The sequence below is a fragment of the Sorex araneus genome, chromosome 6 (assembly GCF_027595985.1).
Source record: "Sorex araneus isolate mSorAra2 chromosome 6, mSorAra2.pri, whole genome shotgun sequence".
Lineage (NCBI taxonomy): Eukaryota > Metazoa > Chordata > Mammalia > Eulipotyphla > Soricidae > Sorex > Sorex araneus.
The window spans coordinates 103,505,687-103,524,892 of record NC_073307.1 but is presented as its reverse complement, the minus strand read 5'-3'; the positions used below and the strand labels follow the sequence as shown (position 1 = coordinate 103,524,892).

Below are 19,206 nucleotides of genomic sequence, written 5' to 3'. Positions count from 1 at the left end.
CCCTCTCACTTCTTTAAGGCATTGTGGTTTGCAATTTGCCACTTCCTGAATGGAATTGGCGGGTATTACAATGAGTAAATCCATCCAAAAGGAAAGGAAGAGATACCAGAAGATCTGTCTCAGGTGTGGGGTATAAAGAAAGTAACAAGTGATCATTGACCTGAAAACTGTTCTATGGAATGGAACTGGGTTTATAGAGCACAGGGAGGTGGGTAGGTCATTGAAAGGGGACCCTGAAACAATGATGGAGGGAAGCACATGCTCTGGTGGAGGGTATGGTGTTGGAATATTGTAACCATGAAACCCTATTATGTATTGTAAGTCATGTATTATAAATCATATGTATAGTTAATGTAAATCACAGAACTTCAAATATATATGTATATGTATTAAATCACAGTGTTTGGGTCACACCCAGTGATGCTCAGGGTTACTCCTGGCTCTACACTCAGAAATTACTCCCGGCAATGCTTGGAGGACCATACATGATGCCGGGGATTGAATCTGGGTCAGCCACATGCAAGGCAAATGCCCTACCCACTGTACTATCATTCTGGCCCTTAAATAAAATTCTTAATAGAAATTAATACAGGTATTAAATAAGCTGTGCATAGATTCAATTAATGGTTGTTAAATATTAATTTACAAATAAATACAATAGCAAATTAAATACAATAAAATTTTTCACTGTGATTTTTAACTAGAAATCAAGCTAAAGAAAAATTTTTTGTCCTATCTAATGGCAAATTCTTGTCCTTTAAATTTTAGCATACCCCCATCCCTCCCTCAAGAAACCAATACCTCTCCTTTGAAGTACATCCCCACTAACACAATTGTGTAGATCAGTTCTATTATATTGTCACATGGAAAATTTTATAAAGTAAAACTAATGTTATGTTGTGATAAATTTTGGCACATTTATATATCTGACAAAAGTGAAAATTAATCATAATTTCTCCAGACATAAGTTTTCAATATGTCATGGAAGCCTAAAATCTTCATAACCCTGATGTAGCAATTCTGTTCGATTTTAAAATTATACAAAGTTTAATGCACAAAATAGAAACAAAATATAAAGTACAGAAGTGTCCCTGTCATGGCCATTATGTTGTTAGTGACTTTTAAAAAGATAAATCTTAAAGAACAAAAGATGAACACTACCTCAACTCAATAGTACCTCAATAGTATAAAAACAATTTTCATTTTTTTATAGCAAGATTTTTTTAATAATTGAAAGATAGCTCTTAAGGACTAGAGCTATAGTACATCAGGTAAGACATTTGCTTTGTATGCGGCTGACCCAGGTTTAATTTCTGGTATGATACATGGTCCCCCAAGCACCATCAGGAATGATCTCTGAGAGCAGAACCAAGAGTAAGCCCTGGTGTTGCCAGGTAACATCCAAATGCACACACACGCACACACACACACACACGCAAACACACACACACACACACACACGACAGCTGTTAAAATTGTTATAAATATCTAAATGTATTATATGTAAAAAAGTCACAATATGGACCTATTTGACAATATTTAAATTTACTATGTGCAAGTTTTATCTTTGCGGGCATTACTTAGTTATAATTTGATATAAAATCTGGGAGGTTATATACCAAATTTACAGTCAATTTCACTGAATAACAAGATGGTGTGAAATTTAATTTTCTTTTTAGTTTCCCTATGTATATTTACATGGAAAAGGTAAATATTTTCAAAATAAGTATCTATAATATAGTATCTTGTAGAGGTAGTATACTTCAAAGTGGTTAATAATAATCTCCCTGAGTAGGTATTCCCAGACTACCTTGAAAGGAGAAGGTGATGGGAATTTATTTAAAAGGCTAAGGAGAAAAAAAAGGTCATTCCAGGAAAATGTATCACCTAGGAAAAATGTACAAAAACACTTAAAAACATGACTGAACATGGAGGAATTAGAGCTGTATATTTCCTTGAGGTGAAGCACACAAAAGTGAGCCACAAAGAATGTACAAAGGTGCTGGCCTTAGCATATGGCTACAGCCATAGCACAGTTTAATCCCAGCATTGCATAGAATCACTGAACACTGAGCCAGTGGTGGACCATGAGAAGTTCAGGTGTGACCCCAAAAAATTATCAAAAAGTATACAAGAGGACCCTCTGCGCCTAAAGACTTTGATTCCAGAGACCTAACACTTTCGGGCATCCAGCGCAGCTTCTAATAACAATGCACTGGGACTGCAAACTAGGCCTCAGCCCTGTGCTGCCCGGGGGTGGAGTTTTTTCCTCCCCACCCTGTCTTCCTGCACGGAAAACGGCGGCGGCAGCGGCGGCGGCGGCGGCGGCAAAACAGCAGAGGCAGCAACCGCATGGCAGGCGCCATCTTTGAGAATCCTAACCCAGAGGTATTCGATTTCTACACTTGGGGCTCCCAGGGACTCATGGGAAGGGGGTGTAACCGGCACGCCCTCAGCCCAGATAAATTCGGAGCTGCTGAGAGGGAAACGGACCCTCTGCGCCTAAAGACTTTGATTCCAGAGACCTAACATTTTCGGGCATCCAGCACAGCTTCTAATAACAATGCACTGGGACTGCAAACTGGGATATGCAATTTCTGGTAGAATTTTCCCTGGACTTTATACAGAAATCCAAAACCGCACGGACGCTGTTTATAATTATAAAATATAATTAACATCTATAATTGTCAGCTATGTGAAACGGTTCCTTTTGAACAGGTCTGACTTGGAGGGGGGGGAAACTCCAAATAATAACAGTAAGTTTTTGTTGAAATATTGAAGGTTATTAATGTAGCAGCCACCTCTCTGGACTGTGAATTAAGCAAAAGCCCCACGCCGACCGTTGCGGCGTGGCGTACACCATACTATGAGGCGCGGGATGGGGGATGAGGGTGAAAAAAAAATAAGGGAAAAGGAAAAAGGAAAAAAAAAAGAAGAAGAAGAATAGTAATGTACTTGTAGCAGCGGGGCTCCATATCTCTTCATTCCCAGCAATGGAAAATTAATTATCAAATGCTTCCTTGGTAGTAGGTCTGTCTCTCTTGGGTGGAAACTCCAACAACTATAGTGAGTTTTGTGTTGAAATATGGAATGTAATCAAGGTAAAGAGCAAATGAAGTGAAATTCATTAGTTATACAGTAGGGGGTGGGGGTGGGGATGGGGGGTATACTGGGGTTTTTGGTGGTGGACTATGGGCACTGGTGAAGGGATGGGTGTTTGAATATTGTATAACTGAGACATAAACCTGAGAACTTTGTAACTTTCCACATGGTGATTTAATAAAAAGTTAAAAAAAAAGTATACAAGAAAAAAATATGGCAACGATTGTCATAAAGAAAGTCTCAGTTTATTCTCTCTCTCATATTTAGGGGGATGATCTTTTAATGTCAACTCCTAAAAGTTAGGAGTACATGTCTTTTAACACCCCTAATACTTAATAAAGCATATGCAGGAGCAAAGTTTTCACTTGTGTATCCAAAGATGTCTAACTAAAAATGGCTCAAGACAGAAAACAACTCTTTTGGTCCTCCCGCCGCCTGCCTCTCCGCGCATCGTTCTAGCCAACCACTCCCCTCCCCCAGATAACTCCCCTAACCCAGATAATCCTGGGGTCCTGCCCGCTGGCTGGTGGGGGAATGTCCTCTACGTCAGGGGGCGTGGCCTTTTCCCAGAGCAGCCGAAGTTATTTTTCCCCCTTTCCTATTTCCTATACTACACACTTAGGTCACAATCTGTATGACCTATTTATTTGAAGAACAACCTGGCCATCTCAATCACTATATGCCAATAAGCCATTAACGCATCGTAATTCCAGAAAAAGTGTCAGGAATAAAGGCACACAAAGCCCTCATAAAGAGATCATAGCCTCAAGCCTTGAATAGAAGCCCTACATAAATTAGGAAGAGCGCAGTAATGTAAGGAACTATTCTAGAAAGGGGAAAAGAATACCATCATCGATTTAGCTCACCTAGAATCCCCTTCTGTAACAAGAGGGAATAGTGAGAGAGAATCGGAAGGTTTCACCTCTATCATTCCATAACAACATGAAGAAACATCGAAAAAACCCACCACAAAGAGAAAATGAAAAGATTCCAGAAGCCTCAATAGAGGTCACCCACAAATGCAACCTCCTCTCAGATAACGAATTCAGAGAAGAAATTGTGAAGGTGGTCCAGGAACTCGAAGCAACTATGGAATGGACAACCAATAAACTAAGGGAGAATATGAACACAACCATGGAACGAACAACCAATAAACTAAGGGATTGTCCCGTCCCGCGGGACTAAGTTATTCCAGGGTCTGAAGAGGCGCTACCTGAAATAGCAAGGGCGAGAAAGAAGAGGGAGACCAAGCAAGGAACTGTTGTCAAGGTCTCGTTTATTGAAGGAAAGTTTACAGAATATAGGCTGAGGGGCAAGGCTTTTGCGAGGGGGTCAGGGTGGATCACGCGGGGCATTCACGGGGCATTTGCGTAAGGGGGATCAGCAGACTGGAACATGATATGCCTGTCATCTTTGTGGGTTTCGCCCTTGGTACAGGATGTCTGTTTCATAATACAATATCTTGGTGGGCACTCCCTGTCTGGGGAAATGGCTAAGTTCTCCTTTTCCCAGGGTCCCGGTCCCCCACATCTCCCCCTGTGTTTTTATATATGAAAAAATTGAGGGCTACTGAGAGCCGCCTGGGTAGGTGAGGTGCCGTGTCTTAGGCTATGTAACGTGCCTCCAGACCCGAGGGGGCAGGGGCTCTGTCTTAGGCTATGTGAGGGGATTCTTACTCTTGCCATCACTGTGCTCTTATATGTGGCGCTTGGTTATTTTTCTGCCAGCCGCCCCCGAGGTGAAGCTAAGGGGAGGTTGCACAGGGTAAGCGCTTAGTGAAAATGTGATGGGGACTCAAGAGGTAAGGCCTCACACTACTCCCGTCATGGAGACCCCTTGCTGCTCCTACTCGGGTCTGGCGTTACACTATTTCCCATCATAGGCTAACCTCACAGCTGACCCGGAGTGGGAGAGGGGATGTCAGGGTGCCGTGTCCCTGGGAAATGAGCCCAGAGCCTATGGTACCAAGGGGACCCTAATCTCTCAGCTAGAGGGGAGAAGTTGAGCCGGTCTGTCTCCGGGACTTGGTCAGGAACTCCCTCTTCCGGAGGCAGAATCGGTCCAAGGCGATGATAGTGAACAGCAACCGTGCTTCTGGTAGCCAAGTCGATCTGTGACTTAATAAAAGAGGTTAAGCGACTAAAGGCCCAAGGGCAAAAGAATAGTAGTATCAGGAGACCCAGGAGGGGTCCCAAAAGACTAGGCAGTAACGTGGACAGCCAGGGTGAAGTGGAAAACCAATTTTGATACCATGACTCCTGTTTTTCTCTAGCTCTTTTTCTTTCTTCCGGGCTCCTTTTGACTTTATTAATGCTATCCTGTACTAGACCTGTCTTGTCTGCATAAAAACAGCATTCCTCTTTAAGGGCCACACAGAGTCTGCCCTCTTGTAAAAAAAAACCAAATCCAAACCTCTGCGGTTTTGTAAGACTACTTCAGAGAGGGAAGTTAAAGAGTCCTTTAGATCTTGCAGCCCTTTCTGCAGTTCCTGAATGTCTCTGTCTACAACCTGGCTGAGTTGATTGTACTGCTGTTTGGAAGTAATTAGGGAGACAATGCCAGTGCCAGCGCCTCTAGCGCCTAGTCCTAAGACAACAGCTAGGGTTATTGCTGTGAGTGGTTCTCTCTTGTGGCAGGGTGAGACTGCCCCTTTTTCCCAAAAACTGAGAAAATCCTCAGGGTCATGAATGGAGAGCCTGGGGAACAGGCGGATTAGGACACAGTAGTCTCTAGTGCACAAGAAGGCTTTGGTCTCGACATGAGTGGTAAGGCCAGTAGAGCAAGCGAAGTAAGTCTCTGGCGGGGCCGAGACATAGGTGAAAGAGGCGTCCACGCGCTGGGAGACATTACAAATGTCCTGCAATTCAAAAGGAGGGAGCATTTTGGGTCCTAGAAGACAAAGACCTGCACCGTGGACCTGACCTAAGGTAAGGCCGTGGTCCTCATCTGGGGCCCATCTCAAGGTTGCGGAGTCGCTGGTGAATAAGACCTGAGCAAAGATTGCAACACCCTCATAAAAGGGGGGTTTTGGGGAAAAGCAAATCCAGCATTGCTCGTATCAGGCTGAATGGGTAGCATGAAGGGCTTCAACAGATGCATTCACCATTTCCAAAATTAGTTCAGAGGAGGAAGGGTTCCCTTCAGGAAGTGTGGGGCGAAAGTATGTGGGCATAGGCTAGGCTACTGCTGGTAGGGCGTTCACTGGAGGGGGAGAGGGGTGTGAGTCCTCTCGGGAAGGGGGGTGAAGGGCTGGGTTAGGCCTGATAGCTGCTTTATGTAAATTGGGAAGTTCTTTAAGAAGACGGATACTAAAAAGCAGACCAAAGTCCTTATAGGTCATGTAGAGGCACAGTCCCCATTGCAGGTCTCGAGAACTAAGCCAATCATGTTGTCTGCCACTGGCTGTGAAAGAAATGACAATGGGGTTACACCAGCCACGGGCGGGGCTCCAGTGGTCACATGGGGTTCTGGGGAATCCACCGGAAATCGCATTTGGCATGTGCTTGGTGGGGCTGTAGCCTGGGGGGCGTTTTAGAGTGATGAAGTCCCAGGAGGAGGAGGGGTTCCAGTACGTAGTGCCGGTGGTTTCACAAAACCCAAGAGGCACAAAAATAGTCAGAGGCCTGGCCGCATTGATGTGAGAGCGAGCGGTCTCGATGGGGGCCTGGACACACATAAAAGTCAGTGTGAGTAAGTTCTGCTCGTGTACTATAGCAGTCACAGCCGGGTGTGCCTCTAGAGAAGCAACGATCAGAAAGGTTAGGGGCCCTATCCAGGGGCCAGAGATATTCATGGGTGCCCCAGTCAGAGCTGGCTCCTAGGGCCAGCTGACACAGGTCCACTCTAAGCTCGGGCCAGTGGGGTTGAGTGCCAATGGAAGAGGAGGCACAGACAGTATCGCCTGCTTAGACTGAGGCGGAAGTTGGTGACGCCCAGGCAAAAAATAGCCAAGTCCATAAAAACAGCATCCGAGGCAGGTCCATGATGTCTCCTGTAAGAGAACAGAAAAGTCTGTCTCAGGGGTGGTTTCCCCTGGTTCAATAATATAATTTAACTAATCTTGTGGGGAGTCACTTGACTCCTGGGGTTTGTTATATAATTTTACCAATCTCTCAGGGAGCCATCTAGCACCCTGATTTTTGTTGTCATATACACAGACATGTCCTTTTCCCCAAATGAGGGCGGGGTCAGGACCGTGCCACAAACCGGTGGCAGGGTCTTTCCAGAGTATTTGAGCATAATTATCCTTAGAGGAGGGGTGCCACAGGCAATCGGCCGCCGAGCGACCGGCGTCATCCAGTGTAAGGAAATTCAGGACGAACAGGGCATGAGAAAGCAAGAGGCGAGAATTGCCCTTGAAGGTGTACAATGTCTCCTGAGCCTGCAGCTTTAGGAGAGTGTTTTTGAGTGTCTGGTGGGCACGTTCAACAATGCCTTGACCCTGGGGGTTGTATGGAATGCCGGTGACATGTTTAATTCTCAGCTGAGCACAAAAGTCTTTGAATTTTTGGCTTGTATAACCAGGACCATTATCGGTCTTAATAATCTTGGGCTGTCCCATTATTGCAAAAGTAGACAGAATGTGGGTAATCACATGTTTAGTAGCTTCTCCTGCTAGTGCTGAAGCGAAAAGGAATCCGCTAAAGGTATCAATAGTAACATGAACATATTTAAGCTTGCCAAAGGTGTAACATCCTTTGGCAAGGATGAGTAACATCCATCTGCCAGAGTTCACCAGGGATAAGCCCTCTGGGATTGACGCCATAGTGAGGTTCGGGAATGAAAGGTAGGCAGGTTTTGCAGCCTTTAACTATAAGCCGGTCTTGCTCTCTAGTAATGCCAAACATCTGGCGTAATGTGGAGGAATTTAAATGGTGAAGGGCATGGAATGATGACACGCCTCTTGCGCGTCCTTGAGTGGATCAGGAGTTAGTGCTAGAGCAACAAGGCGCGTGGCTTTATCTGCCAAATCGTTGCCCTGTGACAAAGGTCCAGGTAGATCAGAGTGTGCACGAATGTGCCCAACAAAGAAAGGGTGGGACTGACAACGGATGCATTTTTGAATGTCAGAAAACAACTGGAAAGTAGCAGAGGATGGTTGAATGGAAGGAACCGTTTCCAAAACAGTTAATGATCTAACAACATACTGGCTGTCTGAGAATAGATTAAATGCTTGTAAAGGAAACATTTGAAAAACTTTAAGAGCTGCAAACAATTCCACTAACTGAGCAGAGGTAAAAGGAGTTTTGATGGGATATGCCCTACCATGGACGACGTAAGCAGCCATCCCGTTTTGTGAGCCATCAATAAACAAGGTTAGGGCCCCAGGGATGGGTCTCGAGACGGTGTTTTTGGATATAATAAAAGGGGTAGTCTTAAGAAATTGTAAAAGCTTGTCCCTGGGCAGGTGTGTGTCAAACTGACCCTGATAGCTAGACAACAAGACTGCCCAGTCGTCATGACGGCTCTGTAGCCATCCAATTTGTTCTTTAGAATAAGGGGTGATAACGATGTCAGGGTCACGCCCGAAATATCTGACGGCAGTTTTTAATCCAGAAAAGATCAATTGTCCCACTAGCAGAGGATAAGGATGCAGAACCTTGGAAAAGGACGCAGGCATATGAATCCACATAAGGGGTTGTTTTTCCTGCCACAGCAGGCCAGAAGGCGAGTAAGGGGATGTGAAAATAATGAGATATAGGACTTTGGAAGGGTAAAAATAGCCACAACTCTGTTGTGCAATGGCGGTTTCAACAAGTTTCAGGGCTTCCTCAGCCTCTACAGAGAGGGACCGAGGAGAAGTAGGAGCTGGGTCACCGCGGAGTATATCAAATAAAGGTTTAAGTTCCCCAGTAGTTAATTTTAAGTAAGGTCGAAGCCAATTTATATCCCCTAATAATTTTTGAAAATCATTGAGGGAAGTGAGAGAAGAACATCTGATCTGAATTTTCTTTGGGTGTATGAGGGAGGGGTCAAGCTGGAAACCCAAAAAGAGGAACGGATACTGAGTCTGGATTTTGTCCGGGGCGATAGTAAAGCCGCGGTTTTGAAGGGCTAAAACTGTTTCTTGCGCAACCTGCTGCACTTCTGCAGGGGAAGCTGCGGCAATCAGTAAATCATCCATGTAATGAATAATATATGCAGAGGGAAAAAGCACCCTAAAGGGATCAATAGTTTGGGCTACATAGCGCTGGCAAAGAGTAGGGCTATTAGCCATGCCTTGCGGAAGGACCTTCCACTGAAAGCGAGGGTTGGGTCCTATATGGTTAGTAATCGGGACTGAAAAAGCAAAACGTTTGCAATCCTCGGGGTGTAGGGGAATGGAGAAAAAGCAATTTTTTATGTCTATGATTATTTTTTTAAAGCCTGAGGGTATAGCAACTGGAGTTGGGAGTCCAGGTTGTAAGGCGCCCATAGGTTGCATGGTCTTATTTACGCTCCTAAGGTCTTGCAACAACCTCCAAGTCCCATTTTTCTTTTTGATCACAAATATGGGGGTATTCCAAGGGGAAGTAGAGGGTTCAAGGTGGCCTAAGCATAATTGCTCCTGCACCAGCTCACAGGCTGCCTTGACCTTTTCTAAGGGCATGGACCACTGATCAATCCAGATGGGTTTATCAGATTTCCAAGAGATTTTGTCAGCCTGGAGTGCAGGGGAATGGGTGGATCCAGGGAAAATCTTTAAAAACTCCCAAGCTGACATCTGAGATTAACCCCTTACAACCCTAAGCTAAGTAGTTTTAAAAATTTTAGTTACCAGAAGTCTTGGAGATCAAATAAAACACAAATACAATAAGTTTTTCAACCAATTTTGCAACTCTAGAAAATAATATTTTAAACTGAAGCATTACTCTTTGAACCTGTTTTCATAGATCACAATTATTTCAACTCACAAGATTCTCTAGGTCAAATAATTCTAATCCAGTGCAGATACAAATATATACATTGGCATAATAGCATAAGACCTTTGGACCATCAATTTTTGTGAAACACGGTAAAACCTTCTTTGACTTAATTTTGGTAGTTTTTGTACTTTAGTTCAAATCATGAGCTTTCTAACTTTAACAATTCTTCAATACAAACATGCTTTCAAACACAGAAAGAGCACTTTGGGTATATACACACACACACACACACACACACATATATATATATACATACATACACATACATATACATATACATGCACACATACATACACATACATATACATATTTTAACCAAACTTAGATAATAACATAGAAAAAAATTTTGGACTGTCAGTTTATGGAAACATAAGAAAACTTTGTTTATTTTGAGGGTTTCTGTACCTCTGTTGCTTGAAAAACAGCTAAATTCCTCATTAAAATTGGCTGAGGCTTGCAAGATAAAGCCTTGCACTTTCTGAATTCTTATTTCACTTTTTAGTTTTCTGGCTCTAGTTCTGTAGCTTTTTCTAGATAGTACAGATACTGGAATTCAAAAGAATTTTCAACTGTTAATAACTATTAATGTTCTTCCAATAAGAAATTTAGATTAAAACTTTTAATTTCGTTGTAGGCGCCACATTTTAATTAGAAATCTTTGTTTAAACCTGATCTAAGAAGTTCCAAAGACACCTAGATCTTTTAAATTTCTGGGCTTCACATCACTCTGATCTCCCTAGATTTTGTTTGCCCAGGTCTAAGAATTACTGACTTCAAACTAGCTCTAACACTCAAGTGTTCCACAGACAGACAGACAGACAGACAGACAGAGAATAAGTTCACTAAAAATTAGTTCACTAAAAAACACCACACATACATGTGCACACGTCTATAGTTGATCTTTCGATCTGACCCTTCAGAAACGGCAGGGAGAAAACTGACAGACTGAGATAGGAAGGAGCAGTCCCCAGGGCAAAGTTTATTGCTCCCCGTTTCCCTGCCTGACCAGCCAGTCTCCTGCTTATTAAAAATGGGTCAAGAAAGCGCTTTTGTTGATATAAGCCGGCAAAACCTCTTCAAAATTGTTGAAACCTAAGGTGGTCAGATGCTAGCATTTTTCTTTCTTGGTCAAGACTAGTTCTGAGGTGGGGAACTAGTATCTTCTTATCAGACTTGGGGACTCAGAAATGAAAACACAGGACAAAGGGATTCAACCTTCCACCAGTGACTATCTTCACTGGGAGGCTGTTTCTGCCAACTCGACAGAAATGAGAACACAGAAAGGAAAGGGTCACTGGTAGGCTGTTTCTCTAACTCGACGGAAATGAACAAGAAGGGGGGGGGACGGGGACACTCATAACAAACCACTCAGATGCATGTCTGGCCGGTGAGGAACTTAGCCATAGTGGATCAGCCTGAGAGGTGACTTGCGGCCAGTGTCTAAACCAGCACCACCCTAGACCATATGTTCCTCGTGGAATCGCAGACAGCCCAATCGGACTCCGTAACCTTAAAGGGATCTTAAGGATGCCAAGTCGTGGAGCCACAGACTCAGTACAAGGACGAGGACGTCCAAGACTGCACAATCACTCACACATACACACACACACAAGACAAGGGAATTCAAGCCTTTCTGCCAGTGACCGTTTCGTCCTTATATTAATGAGCATCAATATAACTAAAAAATTTTACCAAATTTTTTTTTCTTAACCCGTACTCCTCTTTCCCTGAATGAATTTTTGAGCTCCTTAATAAAGCTCTGCTCCTTAAATAATGAATGGCCCATGCTGAATGGGACGGCATATGAATAGGTATACCTTTTTTTGTCCCCCGCCTTCGAAGGTCGCTCGGGCAGCACTGATCCTTCGGGGGCCTTCTCCGTTGCTGGCGCCGTCTGGTAGTTGGCCGTGCTTCAGGTCCCTGTTGAGGGCGCCACTTGTCCCGTCCTGCGGGACTAAGTTATTCCAGGGTCTGAAGAGGCGCTACCTGAAATAGCAAGGGCGAGAAAGAAGAGGGAGACCAAGCAAGGAACTATTGTCAAGGTCTCGTTTATTGAAGGAAAGTATACAGAATATATAGGCTGAGGGGCAAGGCTTTTGCGAGGGGGCCAGGGTGGATCACGCGGGGCATTCACGGGGCACTTGCGTAAGGGGGATCAGCAGACTGGAACATGATATGCCTGTCATCTTTGTGGGTCTCGCCCTTGGTACAGGATGTCTGTTACATAATACAATATCTTGGTGGGCACTCCCTGTCTGGGGAAATGGCTAAGTTCTCCTTTTCCCAGGGTCCCGGTCCCCCACAATCCCGGGCATGCAAGGATGGTTTGACATTCAGAAATCAATCAACATAATCCATCATATCAACAAAAGTAAAAATAAAAACCATATGATCATTTCAATAGATGCAGAGAAAGCATTTGACAAAATCCAACACCCATTTATGATGAAAACTCTTACCAAAATAGGCTTAGAAGGAACTTTCTTCAAGATAGTTGAAGCCATATACCACAAACCCATGGCAAGCATAATCCTCAATGGAGAAACATTATGGGCCTTCCCTCTAAGATGAGGGACAAGACAAGGATGCCCACTCTCACCACTTCTGTTCAACATAGTACTGGAAGTACTTGCAATAGCAATTAGGCAAGGAAAAGACGTTAAGGGTATTCAGAAAGGAAAGGAAGAAATCAAGCTCTCACTATTTGCAGATGACATGATTCTATACCTAGAGAATCCTAAAACCTCCACTAAGAAACTTCTAAAAACAATAGACTTGTACAGCAAAGTTGCAGGCTATAAAATCAATACCCAAAAATCCATGGCCTTCCTATACACAAATAGTGAGTCAGAGGAAAGTGACATTAAAAAAAATCCCATTCACAATTGTGCCCCACAAGATCAAGTACCTAGGAATCAGCCTAACTAAGGAAGTAAAGGATCTCTACAAGGAAAACTACAAAACGCTACTCAACGAAATAAAAGAGGAAATGAGTAAATGGAAACATATTCCCTGCTCATGGATATGAAGACTTAACATTGTCAAAATGGCAATACTCCCCAGTGCACTATACAGATTCAATGAACTCCTATAAGGATACCCATGAAATTCTTCAAAGAAATGGATCAAACACTAAAATTCATATGGAACAATAAACACCCACGAATAGCTAAAGAAATTCTTGGGAAAAAGACGATGGGAGGCATCACCTTCCCCAACTTCAAACTTTACTACAAAGCGGTAACAATTAAAACAGCATGGTACTGGAACAAAGGCAGAGTCGCAAACCAATGGAACAGAGCAGAATATCCCTAGATACAACCCCAAATGTATGATCATCTAATCTTTGATAAGGGGGCAAGTAATGTGAAGTGGAGCAAGGAAAGCCTCTTCAACAAATGGGGACCGGAGCGATAGCACAGCGGGTAGGGCGTTTGCCTTGCACATGGCCGACCCGGGTTCGATCTCCGGCATCCCATATGGTCCCCCAAGCACTGCCAGGAGTAATTCCTGAGTGCAAAGCCAGGAGTAACCCCTGAGCATTGCTGGGTGTGACCCAAAAAGCAAAAAAAAAAATGGTGCTGGCATAACCTGACAACCACATGCAAAAGAATGGACTTAGACCTTGACCTGACACCATGCACAAAAATCAGATCAAAATGGATTAAAGACCTCAACATCAGACCACAATCCATAAGGTACTTCAAAGACAAGGTCGGCAAAACCCTTCACGATATTGAAGCTAAAGGTATCTTCAAAGATGACATGTAACTAAGCAATCAAGTAGAAACAGAGATAAAGAAATGGGCCTATATTAAACTAAAATGCTTCTGCACTGCAAAAGACACAGTGACCAGAATACAAAGGCAATCTACAGAATGGGAAAGGATATTCACCCAATACCCATCTGATAAAGGATTGATATCAAGGGTATATAAAGCACTGGTTGAACTCTACAAGAAGAAAACATCCAATCCCATCAGAAAATGGGGCGAAGAAATGAACAGAAACTTTCTCAAGGAAAAGGTACGAATGGCTAAAAGGCACATGAAAAAATGCTCTTCATCACTAATCATCAGGGATATGCAGACCAAAACAACTATGAGATACCACCTCACACCACAGAGACTGGCTCACATCCAAAAGAACAAAAGCAACCGCTGTTGGCATGGATGTGGGGAGAAAGGAACTCTCCTACACTGCTGGTGGGAGTGCCGACTGGGTCAGACCTTTTGGAAAACAATGAAAGATTCTCAAAAAATTAGAAATCGAGCTCCCATTTGACCCAGCAATACCACTTTTGGGAATATATCCCGGAGAGGCAAAAAATTATAGTCAAAATGACATCTGCACCTGTATGTTCATGGCAGCACTGATTACAATAGCAGAATCTTGAAAAAAACCCGAATGCCCAAGAATAGATGACTGATTAAAGAAACTTTGGTACATCTACAAAATGGAATACTATGCAGCTGTCAGAAAGGATGAAGTCATGAACTTTGCATATAAGTGGATCAACATGGAAAATATCATGCTAAGTGAAATGAGTCAGAAAGAAAGAGACAGACACAGAAGAATCGCACTCTTTTGCGGAATATAAAATAGAAAAGTAGCTATTAATACCAGGAGGCCTGCTCCATTGCTTGGAAACTGACCTCACATGCTGGGGGAGAGGGCAGCTCAGACAGAGAAGGGAGCACCAACCAAAGTGCAGTGGAGGATCCACTCAGGATAGGAGAGGCGGGTTGAAAGCAGACTATAGATTGAACATGATAGCTACCCAGTATCTCTATTCAAACCATAACACCCAAAAGAAGAGAGAGAACATTAAGGAATTCCCTTTCACGGTTGGAGGGGCAGGGTTGGACAGCACGGGGTGGGGGGGAGGGAGTGACCCTAGGGCCATAGATGGAGGAGAATGGGCACTGGTGGAAGGATGGGTACTTGAGTATTGTATGACTATAACACAGGCACGAAACTCTGTAAACTGCACCCTCACAGTTACTCATTAATAAAAAAATTAAAATTTTTTTAAAAAATTAAACAACTGTTTTTCTAAATGAGATCCTTAATATAGCATTAACTCTTCTCAAAGTTAGGTTGCATTCCAAAGAATTAGACATGACTACAAAGAACAACCTGTTCAGTTCCTCAAATAATGAGCTCAAATCTGACCTCAAATAAAGCACCTCTGTCAGCTCAGACACTGCTTTTAGACTGATCAGAAAAGCAAGCCTCAAAGTCTCAAATAAGTTGCTGCAGAGTTCCATACTCCAATGAGTTGTTTTCCCCACTCAGTTCTAGTTTCAAAATGTTCAATGCTGCCAAAGCTCATCGCGCAGAAGGACCAAAATGCCTGAGAAACAGATCACTGCAGTCCCATCATTTCTTCTTTGGAAATAGTACACAAACCACTTGCTCATGTATCTGTTTCGTCTTGATCCCATAAATGATGGGATTCAGCATCGGAGGGGCCAGCATGCTGACGTTGGCTAGCAGGATGTACACATGTAGTGGAATATGGCGTCCAAAGCGTTGAGTGAGGACAGAGAAGATACCAAGTCCATAAAAAAGGATGATCACACACACATGGGAGCTACAAGTGTTGAGAGCTTTGTGGCGTGCATCTTGAGAGGGAATACTAAGGACAGCATGTAGAATCAGAACAAAGGAAACAAAAATGAGGACAATATCCAGAAACACTGTTGACATTAAGACAAAAAATCCATACCAGATATTAACTCGTATGTCTTCACAGGCATATTTGGCCAAACCAATGTGTTCACAGAAAGTGTGTGGAAGGATGTTATTTCTGCAAAAAGTTAATCTCTTGAGAAGAAATATCATGGCAAAGATTGTACAATGTGCTCTCAAAAAAACAGCTACACCACAATCCACAGAGAAGTGGCAGGCATTCTGGTGAGCAACGCGGCCCGGACAATGGTCCGGACCCGAATCGGGGCCAGCAACACCGGGGGGCCGAAGGGAGGAGGTGCCGCCTGCACACTTTCTCCGGATGGAACCCCGGCGACACTGAGCAGCAACTAACACGGCTCCAGGATTCGGGACTGGGACAGATCCGAGCCGCGCGGCCGCGGAGAGCCAGCACCTGAGTAACCTCAGAGAGCCAGCCCTGTGTAACCTCAGAGATCCAGCACCTGAGTAACCTCAGAGAGCCAGCACCTGTGCAACCTCCGAGAGCCAGCACCAGAGTAACCTCAGAGAGCCAGCACCTGTGCAACCTCCGAGAGCCAGCCCTGTGTAACCTCAGAGAGCCAGCCCTGTGTAACCTCAGAGAGCCAGCCCTGTGTAATCTCAGAGAGCCAGCACCTGAGTAACCTCAGAGAGCCAGCCCTGTGTAACCTCAGAGAGCCAGCACCGGCACAACCTCAGAGAAACCTCAGAGAGCCAGCACCTGTGTAACCTCAGAGAGCCAGCACCTGAGTAACCTCAGAGAGCCAGCACTGTGTAACCTCAGAGAGCCAGCCCTGTGTAACCTCCGAGAGCCAGCACCTGTGTAACCTCCGAGAGCCAGCACCTGAGTAACCTCAGAGAGCCAGCCCTGTGTAACCTCAGAGAGCCAGCACTGTGTAACCTCAGAGAGCCAGCACCGGCACAACCTCAGAGAAACCTCAGAGAGCCAGCACCTGAGTAACCTCAGAGAGCCAGCACCTGTGTAACCTCAGAGAGCCAGCCCTGTGTAACCTCAGAGAGCCAGCACTGTGTAACCTCAGAGAGCCAGCCCTGTGTAACCTCCGAGAGCCAGCACCTGTGTAACCTCAGAGAGCCAACCCTGTGCAACCTCCGAGAGCCAGCACCTGTGCAACCTCCGAGAGCCAGCACCTGAGTAACCTCAGAGAGCCAGCCCTGTGTAACCTCAGAGAGCCAGCACCAGCACAACCTCAGAGAAACCTCAGAGAGCCAGCACCTGCGTAATCAGAAGGGAACACCTAGTAGAGACTATTGGGAGGACCCACTCAGGTTGAAAGCTGCGTGCCAAAAGTAGACTATAGACCGAACATGATGGCCACTCAATAAATACCTCTATTGCAAACTATAACATCCAACAGGAGAGAGAACAAAAGGGAATGCCCTGCCACAGAGGCAGGGTGGGGTGGTGGGGGTTGGGGTGGGGGTGGTGGGAGGGATACTGGGAACATTGATTGAGGAGAATGGGCATTGGTGGAGGGATATAAATGAAATGCAAACATGAAAGTTCATAAGTTTGTAATTGTACCTCATAGTGATTCATTAATAAAAAATTAAAAAAAAACAGCTACACCTATTTTTCCTATCAGAGAGTGTGCAAGTATCGTAGTGTACCTCAATGGGTAGCACATAGCAATATACCGGTCAAATGACATAACCAGCAAGATTCCTGACTCAGAAATAAAGGAAGAATGCTGAAAGTAGAGTTGGGCAATGCAACTGGTATAGATATTTCCCTATTATTGCACCAGAAAATGGCCAATGCCTTGGGCTCAGTGGTTGTAGCAAAAACAATGTCAACTCCAGCCAGCATACAGAGGAAAAGATACATGGGTTCATGGAGGGTTCTCTTGATGAGGATAATGAAGATGAGCAGACTGTTTCCAAGGAGGGCGAGGACATAGGAGACTAAGAAGGGAATGGAAATCCATATGTGTAAGTCTTCTCTCCCTGGAATGCCCATCAGATAGAAGACTACATGGTTAACTTCAGTCTGATTGAAGTTAGCCATTCTTGATGCAGGCTAACATGGACTTTAACTTGACCTAATAGAAGGAAAGAGAAATGCAGATTACAAATTAGTGTTTTCTTGACTTTTATGACTAAACATATCAAATTAAATTCTTGCATTTACAACTGTTCTCTTCTAATGTGCTAAAATATTACCAAAGATGAAGTGTCAACATTTGAAAACTTGAAAGCAGATGGATGTTATTAGCTAAGCAAGAAGAAAATGAATTGATTCCTATTGGGAAAAAAATCAACGTAAGTTTCCCTAAAAAAAACCATATAGTCTCAAAGTAGAGGCACAGGCATTTCTCAAATAGGAACAAAAATAGATTTTTTTAAATTATTGGAATTCTGTGAAAAAATCAGAAATTAGACTCTGAATTTATTTTCCCAATATGTTCATTGAGGCACCACTTTTCTTATACATCATAATATTACAAAAATCTCATTTTCTATTGAAATGAACTTTAAAGTTCTCAAAACTCTTGGCATAGATGTACTATGCTGAACACTGAGAATTAAATAAAAGGTTCTAGACTGAAAAAAGACTGAAGACTCCAGAGAGATGTCCCCTACACATGTCCAGTAATCCAGATTGCATAATCCTGCATACTGACCATACAATTCATTCAAATCTAATAGTGAGGCTCTTAAAAGGTATTTACATGTTCTATGTGTAGGCATAGAATTTTTCTTAGGAAGAAGCTTTCTCAAATTTTAAATTTTATAACAAAGTAAAAAACTTCTAAAAGTTAAAAGAAATTGTCTTAATTATTTTAATTTGTTAATGTTCTCCAAGCATCATAGGGTGTGATCCCTTTACCCCCAAAAGAAATATTCAAATAACTCAAAAGATTTCATTTCCATTCATAGGAAACTACTAGAAGATTAGCACCAACAAAATGAGAGAATGGACCAAAAGAAAAGGAACATATTCCAACAAGAGAGCTAAAACAAGTTATAAAGGACGGGGGAGATATAAGCTATGAAGTAGTGAGGGGATTACTTAAATAATGGGGAAGATGATTAGCAAATGTATCAAAAGGTAAAGCCCACCTGAAACGAAATCTTTAAAAAAAATCTTATTTTGACATTAATATATTACTGTTAAAAACAAGACATATGAAGCATTAATCAAGGAACCCAGTTATTTGATTTTATAGGAAATTAAAATGCTTCTCTTTTTGCCTTTCTAATTTTTTTGTCAATTTACATTTGAGACAATGCTTTCTATTTTGAGTAAAATTAATATTTCATTCAGATTTTTTGTCTTGTTTGTTTGCTTTTATTAACCTTTATATTTGCTAATAAATGACTTCAATCCCAGCCAATCTTGCTGAGTGTCAGCTCTGGATGAGAAAGTTAGATTTTATGAGCTACTGAATTAATCCTTTGGAAAAACCTTAAGAGAGCTTTAATATATCATATTTTTCAATATGGGTAATAGGCCATTTGTGTATTTACCCAAATAGTTTCTGTT

The 19,206-nt window shown here is 43.1% G+C and overlaps 1 pseudogene; it reads right to left on the bottom strand.

The window, feature by feature from the left end:
• Positions 1 to 15,389: 15,389 nt before the first annotated feature.
• Positions 15,390 to 17,727, bottom strand: LOC101546408 (olfactory receptor 52B4-like; annotated as a pseudogene).
• Between the last annotated feature and the right edge of the window lie 1,479 nt (positions 17,728 to 19,206).